At 28.8% G+C, this 7,886-nt stretch overlaps 1 long non-coding RNA gene across 3 annotated transcripts; it reads right to left on the bottom strand.

Moving 5' to 3' along the window:
- Positions 1-993: 993 nt before the first annotated feature.
- On the bottom strand, positions 994-3,869 carry LOC112751608 (uncharacterized). 3 transcript variants are annotated; one of them, XR_003176427.3, is made up of 4 exons: positions 3,085-3,861; positions 2,859-2,988; positions 2,643-2,740; positions 994-1,048 (listed from the first exon to the last, which is right to left on the bottom strand). It is a non-coding gene; the product is annotated as an uncharacterized lncRNA (long non-coding RNA). The 3 variants fall into 3 exon arrangements; XR_003176426.3 differs by lacking the exon at positions 2,643-2,740; XR_003813958.2 differs by lacking the exon at positions 994-1,048 and having other exon boundaries at positions 2,309-2,740; positions 3,085-3,869.
- Between the last annotated feature and the right edge of the window lie 4,017 nt (positions 3,870-7,886).

The following is a 7,886-nucleotide window of genomic DNA, read 5'->3' as shown; positions in this document are numbered from 1 at the left end:
CTGCAAAACATATACATGAAATAATATTATATCAATGTTAGAATACAGTTTTACAATCATCGACCGTATTTACTATACGTGACTCCTTCTTAAAAGTTATTCTACATACGTGTGCAGTCGAAAGATAAATTACTGGACTTTATTTTATTTTTCTAAATTACTATAATTATGCATTATTCATTAAATGCTACTTGTAATATAATTGTAATATTGTAATATAATTATAACAAAGATATTTTTCTAAAATAAATTTAAAAGAGAGAATAGTACTTTCATTTTAGAGGGAAAATGAATTCAAGAGGAATTGACACTTCACTTTTATTAGTTGATAATGTATTAAATATTGATTTTATATAATTATAATAAAAATATTTTCCTAAATTAGTATAATCATGCATTATTCGTTAAATGTTAATTGTAATATAATTATAATAAAGATATTTTTCTAAAATAAATTTAGAAGAGAAAATAGTGATTTCATTTTAGAGAAAAAATGAATTCATGAGGAATTGACACCTCACTTTTATTAGTTGGAGGAAAAATCCAACTTTAGTATATTTCTCGTTATTATATATTTTTCTCTAATCATATATCCACTGTTTTCTTTTCTTCATTTTAGTATTTTGAATCTGGGTTTAACTTATCGTAATTCTCACTTTTCAGTTGTAACACCCTCACTATCAGAAGTTACGCTTCCGGCTGCGCTACTCTGATAGCAAGAAGTATTACTACTTTACATTCTAAATATTAAAATAGGAGCCTGTGACTCAACACCGTATCGCTAATCACTTTATAAACCGAAAATACATACTTCATCTAAAATAAACAAACAGGTATAGATTCATATACAAGACTTCTTATATATATATATATATATATATATATATATATATATATATATATATATGACATACAACTCCTATCCCTCTTATAAAATTGTAATAACAAAGACGAGGGAAGAAAATAATCTAATTAATACAACAACATATAAACCAAACGCAGTATAACTCTTCTTAGTGCTTCTTCATTCGGTTCCTGAAAAGTAAAGCTGTAGGGGGGTGAGAACCTAACCACACGGTCTCACCATAGAGTTTCAAAGTTGTCATAAGAAGATATTTAATAGGAAAACTGTTTTCAAGCTCAGTGATTATCATTGCCTTATGAATCTTTTAAAGAACCAATAGGTAATCGTTCAAAACCTTTTCAAAGAAACAATGTTTAATCTTTCAGAAATACGAAACCTTTCCTTTCTTATAAGAAAATCTCAATTAGAAACCAACCACGCAATCAAACAACACAATCATTAATTCAGCACCAAAGTTCAATCTCAAATGTAGCACGCCAAGACAAACACAGGCAAGGCAGACAAGGAAAGCACAAGTAGGCAGCAGTTACAGCAAATAGTTCAAGTAGCAGTTACGAACAGTCTAGCAATTAGGCAAACCAAAACAAGTTCAAACTCAAGCAAAGCATACAAATGCATATGATGCATGCCTGTCCTATGGCTGATGAGGCTCATCTGTCGGTTATCCAGCCAACCCGACAAGTCTGAATTGTACTTAGACTGTCCCCCGACGTGCATCCCCAAGAGTCTATGCATAGCTTTTTCTCAAATAATCAATATTACTCAATGGGGGTAACATTCCCGAGAATTTATATAGTGCCCGGTCACACACTTACATCGTAGGGTCAACAGAGTATCGAGTTCTCAACCTAGTACATGTGGTGGCAAGCCACGGCACTTAATACAGAGAACCTCGTATCTCAGATATTTCAAATTCATAAGCCATGTGAATAATTCAAAGTTCACATCTCAACATTCTCAACATCATAATCATTCATCAATCCAAATCTCATTCCCAAGTTCATTTCAAAGCCATATTTCAAATAAAATCCTTATCATCCTCTTTTTCATTCTCTTTTTCATTCTGTTCGTTAATAATCTCAATTCCAAAACAAAATTCTTTCTTTAATAGACAAATCAATCTTAAAACGTATAATACTTAAAAACAAATCTTTTTAATTAATTACTTTAAATAAAACTCTCAATTTTATAAAATTTCGGCAACATCTCCCCTAAAACTCGGACACTGCCACCCTTTTCGGGTCTCATCCAAACATTTCTCAAACCTTTTCTCAACCATTTCCAAATTTCAAACATTTTCCAGAATTGAACCAATTCCAATATCAAATTATTTTCAAATCAACCAATTCTAACAATAAAACTCTCTTTAAAATCGAATCAGCTCAAATATTAAATCATTCATAAAATCCAACCAACTCACAATCAAACCGCTCCCAGAATAAATTTATTTTCATATCTCAAATTATTTCCAAAATCGTTTCATTTATATTACTAAGTAAACTCTACAACCAAGAAAATCCACCTTTCTTAATAATCAAGTAAATGACATTCCAAACCGGTTTTTATCCACAACCACACACCACTCACGCAATCAAGCACCCAATAATTCAGTCCAGCAAACCATCACATCCATAAGACAAATATAATTACAGAAGTAAATCTCTTTGCATCAATATCTATTTATCACAACTCTGTAATATAAAATAGATTTTAAGAAATCCCCTACTTCAAAGAATCAAACCCGCAGCGATTTTAACGCAATAAACCCTCTTTTCACCTTATTCTGCAGCAGCTACATCATAATTTGTATTCCAAGCACCCTCTGCTAACGGAGAAGAACGGCAAGCAAAAGTAATAACCGCAAACACAGCAGCTCTAGGTAACAGACAGAATAAACACCACCAAGCAAGGCAAGGAGGAACATTACGCACTAATAAAAGAGAGTCGAAATGGAGTATTATGGCATGATAAGGTACAACAGAATTTGTCTTACCAGAAAAGAAACAAGGGAATGGGGAACGGAGAAGCTATAGCTTCGACAACATTTCCTTTCAACAATCAGAACGGCGAATAAGGGCACGACCGAGCAGAAATGGCAAGCCAGTGACGACGGTAGGATTAATCTGAGTGATTAAGGCAGCAAAGACACCAACAATAATTAAAACAGTGGAATAGAATGAAAGTGGAACAGGGTTCAAGAAAGCAAGAAACAGGGTTACCGGTGAATCTGGCCCGGAAGGCAGCAACGTAGGCAAGGCTTACCCTCAGCGGTGAGAAGCGGTGGTGGCAACTCTGGCGATGACAAGGCGCGGTGGTGGCTTCCGACGACCAGAACGGCGGCGGTTCACGACGGTGACACAGCTCTGACGGCGAGACAGTCTCCCTTACCCGTCGAGTTCTGACCCTTCACCCATAGCTCAGTTCGGTGACGGAGCAGATCCACGGCGCGATGATGGCATGACGGTGACGGCTTGACTCACGGCGGTGCAGGCAATATGAGTTCGCAGCAATAGCTTCCTCGACGGTCAGTTCTCCAGCGCGACAGCAACAACGCGAAGGGCTTCTCTCCCTCTCCTCGCGTTCGTCTCTCTCTCTTCTCCATCATTGGCGACAACTACAGCGACTGGCGACGAGATGAGACTGAACAGTGGCGGCTGGGCGCGGCGGATCCCTTCCCTCGACTGCGACGCGGGTAACGGCGGTAGCTTCCCCTTCTCTTCTTCCCTTGCTCATGTCCTCCTTTCTCTCTTCGGCTAGGCTTCTCCGCGCGGCTCCCTCTCTCCTTTGACGGTGACACAACGGCACGGCGGCAGTGATGCCCGCTGATGCCGTCTTCCTCTCTTCCCTCTTCCCCCTTTCTCCTTCTTCCTCAACGCCCTCTGCTCTCTTCTCTTTTCTTTTTTCCTGTTTCTTTCCTTATTTCTTTCTGAAAGGGATGGGGTTGGGTCAAGGGAATGGCGGTGTGGAGTGGCGGTGAGGTGGGGTTAGGTTAGGTTAGAAGTAGGATAGTAAATTAGGGTTTTTAATTGAGAATTTTAGGATTTGATTTGGGGCAAATTGGGATTTTGTTTAACTTTAATAAAATTAAGAGATATTATATTAAATTAAGTTCTAAATTAATCCATTTAAATTATTTTAAAAATATTATCTAATTATCAAAACTTAATTTAATTAGTTTTAATTAAATAATTTTTAAAATTAAAGTCTTTAATGAATAAATAAATTAAAATCAATTTAGAATAAGACTTTTCAAAAATTTTGGGTCTTACATCAGTCATTTTATTAGATGTAGTTGATAACTATTGAAATTCTTTGATTAACATAGGAGAAAAATATATTATTATATAATAAAATTAATATGAGTATATTTTGTTATTAAATACATAAAGTTAATATAAAATAAAATTACACATAAAAAAAGTAAAGAAAAAAATTAAAATAGCAAAAACGATATTTTTATAATTTTGTTTTGTCATTTTTATGTATAGAAGATTAGAAAATAATACACTTTTGACTAAATTAATTTTGTATTTGTTGTATTCAAATTAAATAAGTAATAAATTATATTATTTTAATTTATTCCTTAAATTTATATATCATAAAAATCAAATCAATATACATAATTTTAAATTGTGTGATACTTAAATATCTAATCAAATTATTTTTTTTTTGTGACTTAAAAGAAAATAAACAAAAACTAAGAAAGAAAAAAAAAAAACAAGAAACTGCTTAAAAAAGGCAGTCCCGCTGAATACTACTCTCAAACTCCTTCCAAGGCAATGGAAGCTCCACTTGGGGAGAAATAGTCCTCATTGCAGTCTTTGCCATGATGTCTGCTACTGTATTTGCATCTCTCAAGATCAACCGAAGATCAGCACGCCATTTCCAAGACATGATATCTCGGATTTTTAACACCAAAGGATCAATAAACCCAGAGCAATCTTGCAAATTATTGACAATAGTAAAAGCCTCCACACAGTCTGTCTCACATATAATGTCTCTTTGTCCCGAGTCCCATGCTAAAAGAAAGCATCTCCAAATAGCAAACAACTCTCCTTGCAAAATGCTATGACTCTCAATTGTTCCCAGACAGCCTCGTTGCCACCTTCCCTTCCAATCTCTGCTAACACAAGCAAAATCAAATCAATTAGTTGATATAATTAATGCATCATAATGAATTGTATTTAATGAGTTAAACAAAATAAATTAATAAACACTCTCAGAAACATGCTACGTTGACTCTATCATTAAATGTAAAAAATCGATTTTTATATAATAGAATCGATAATATAATAGACGGCGAGAAAGAGAAAGATAAACATTTTAGATCCTAGGTTGTTTCATTTGGATGTTGTAATGTGGGTATCACATTATTTTACTTATTCTACCCTTTGGACCTTTTTGCAACTTTATTTCAGTATCAATAGAATTTCACTACCTTTTAGTAATAAATTAAGATCCAAAATAAAACTGAAAAAAAATAAAGAATATAAAATTATTAATTGAAATTTTATTTTATTTTTTTTATTATAACATGTATTTTTATTTAATATACTAACATCGCACAAAATTAATCGTAAAAGAAGTATAAAATATAAATAAATATACTGAATTAAGAGATAAAATTATATTTGTTATCTCATTGTTACTTTTAGCAGCACAATAGAATATCATGTACTCAACATAATTTAAGATGCAAATTATAATTAATTATACTTTTTATTTTAAAATATTTAAAATTAATCTTAATATAAATAAAAATAATTTAATATATTAAATAAATTAATAGAATAATATAAGTTAACTATTTTTTTGATTAATTTTGTTGTTTTTTTTTGACTACCTTTAAAATTACGACTTTTTTTTTTAAATTTGACCGTGAAATAAAATTAGAGTTGTTGGTCCACACCATTAAAAAAAATAATACTATGCAATTACATTTGTATATATAACATGTTCCTAAATTTTTATATGCAAAACTTAAGATTCCGTATTCTTTGTTTATGCCATAAATAAGTATTATTTACAATGATTCATATTGATTTAAAAGCTTAAAAACTTTTGTACGTATTAATTTTATATTTAATATTAAAACATGAAAATTTACTATGTTATTTTACTATTAATGTATGTAGTATTACATTACAAAATATAAAAATTAAAATGATTATTATATAATTTAGATGGATTGAACTAAATATAAAAATATAAAACAGAATTGTATTATTAAATTTTAGTAATTTTAATTAGTTAATAATATAAAATAAGATAGAAGTGACTATTTATAATTGAATAGTTTTGGTGGATTAGACTAAAAAAAATTAAAAATACTATAAATAAAAAGCCAAATTAACTTTAATATTAAATTCATTAATACGATTTTAATTTTATATAATAGTTAGATAATAAATTAGTAAAAGCAAATGGAAGGATGGCTTTAATTAGTATTTGATAAAATATTTATTTAGAATATAATTAAGAAAAGTAAAAGTATGATATTATTAAAAATAATTCATTTTTATGTTTAAAATACATTTAAATAAAATATTTGTAAAATATAAAATTTAGAATAACATAGCTTCATGAATATTAATCATTAATCAATTACGAACTAATATAAAATTATAATACAATTTATTGACGAAAAATCAATAATTAATATTAATAAATATAAAAATCATCCAAACACTTTGGTTAAAAGTATGAGTGGTTAATTATTATTTATTATTAATAATATGTTGTTCATAACTAAAACTAAAAATATAATTATTCAGATTTAGATTTTAGAAGAATAAACGTATAAGTAACAAATAATCTATTTTATCATGCATATTATAAATTAATGAATTAAACTAACTGATATAATAAATTATAATTAATTAATTGGTATAAATTATAATAAATTATATGATATTTAAAAAGAAAATAAAATGAATAAGAAGAAAATAAAAAGAAATAGAAGAGATAAAATAAAAGATTACAATAAAATAAATTGAGTGTGAGAGTTTTTTTTTTTTTTACAAATTTTATATCACATTCGTTTTAATAATTATAAATAAAAATACATCAACTTGATATCTAAGAGAAAATGATGAGATAAAATCATAACACAGTTCCAAAACAAAAGCTTAAATTAAACCATAATATCATTGCACAACACAAATTGAAAGTAATTTCACACTATAATATACGACACAAACAGGTAAATGACTTAAGCTTAATTATGGAATTTTTTTTTATTTATGCATACATGATAACACCATCGTCTATAAATGCTTCATAGATAACATATCATATATTGCTCTGAATGATGAGCACGGGAGTTGAAGAGTGTGTGGTGGTTTGTGTCCACGATAGTTGCCTTCTTGCGACAACGCCTCATAGGAAGAAAAAGAATTGTTGTAAAAGCTACCTAATGAAAAAGTAATTGGTAAATGAATGATATTTTCTTCTAGCATATATGGTCTTTTATAGTGGTAAAATAAAAATGGAAGGAATAAAATTTTATATTTTTATATTCGTAATAGAATTTGATATTTATCGTAATAAAATTAAATAACTAATCAGTTATAATTCATGTATTTAAATAAATAAATAAATTAAATAAATATATTTTTAAGAATTAATCAAATCAGTTAGTTGATACAAATAATTAGTATAATTGATTTTATTTGATTTATTGAATTCAAAAAAAAATAAATTAGAAAATAATTAATTGAATTAATTAGTTGATATAATTAATTTATTATAATTTATTGGATTTAATAAATTAAAAAAATAAATAGGAAAACATATGAGACAATAATTTTTTTAACTAAATTAATCTGTATTTACTGTATTTAATCATTAATTATTATAAGTAACAAATCATCTATGCTATTATGTACCTTATAAATTAATGAATTAAAATAATTGATATAATAAATTATAATTATTTGATTGATATGAATTATAATAAATCGTGTGATATTTAAATATCTAATCAAATCAATTAGTTGATATAATTAATTTACTGTAATAA

This window comes from Arachis hypogaea, chromosome 15 (genome assembly GCF_003086295.3).
Source record: "Arachis hypogaea cultivar Tifrunner chromosome 15, arahy.Tifrunner.gnm2.J5K5, whole genome shotgun sequence".
NCBI lineage: Eukaryota > Viridiplantae > Streptophyta > Magnoliopsida > Fabales > Fabaceae > Arachis > Arachis hypogaea.
The sequence above is the reverse complement of the archived record's forward strand: the minus strand, read 5'-3'. Positions and strand labels throughout refer to the sequence as shown.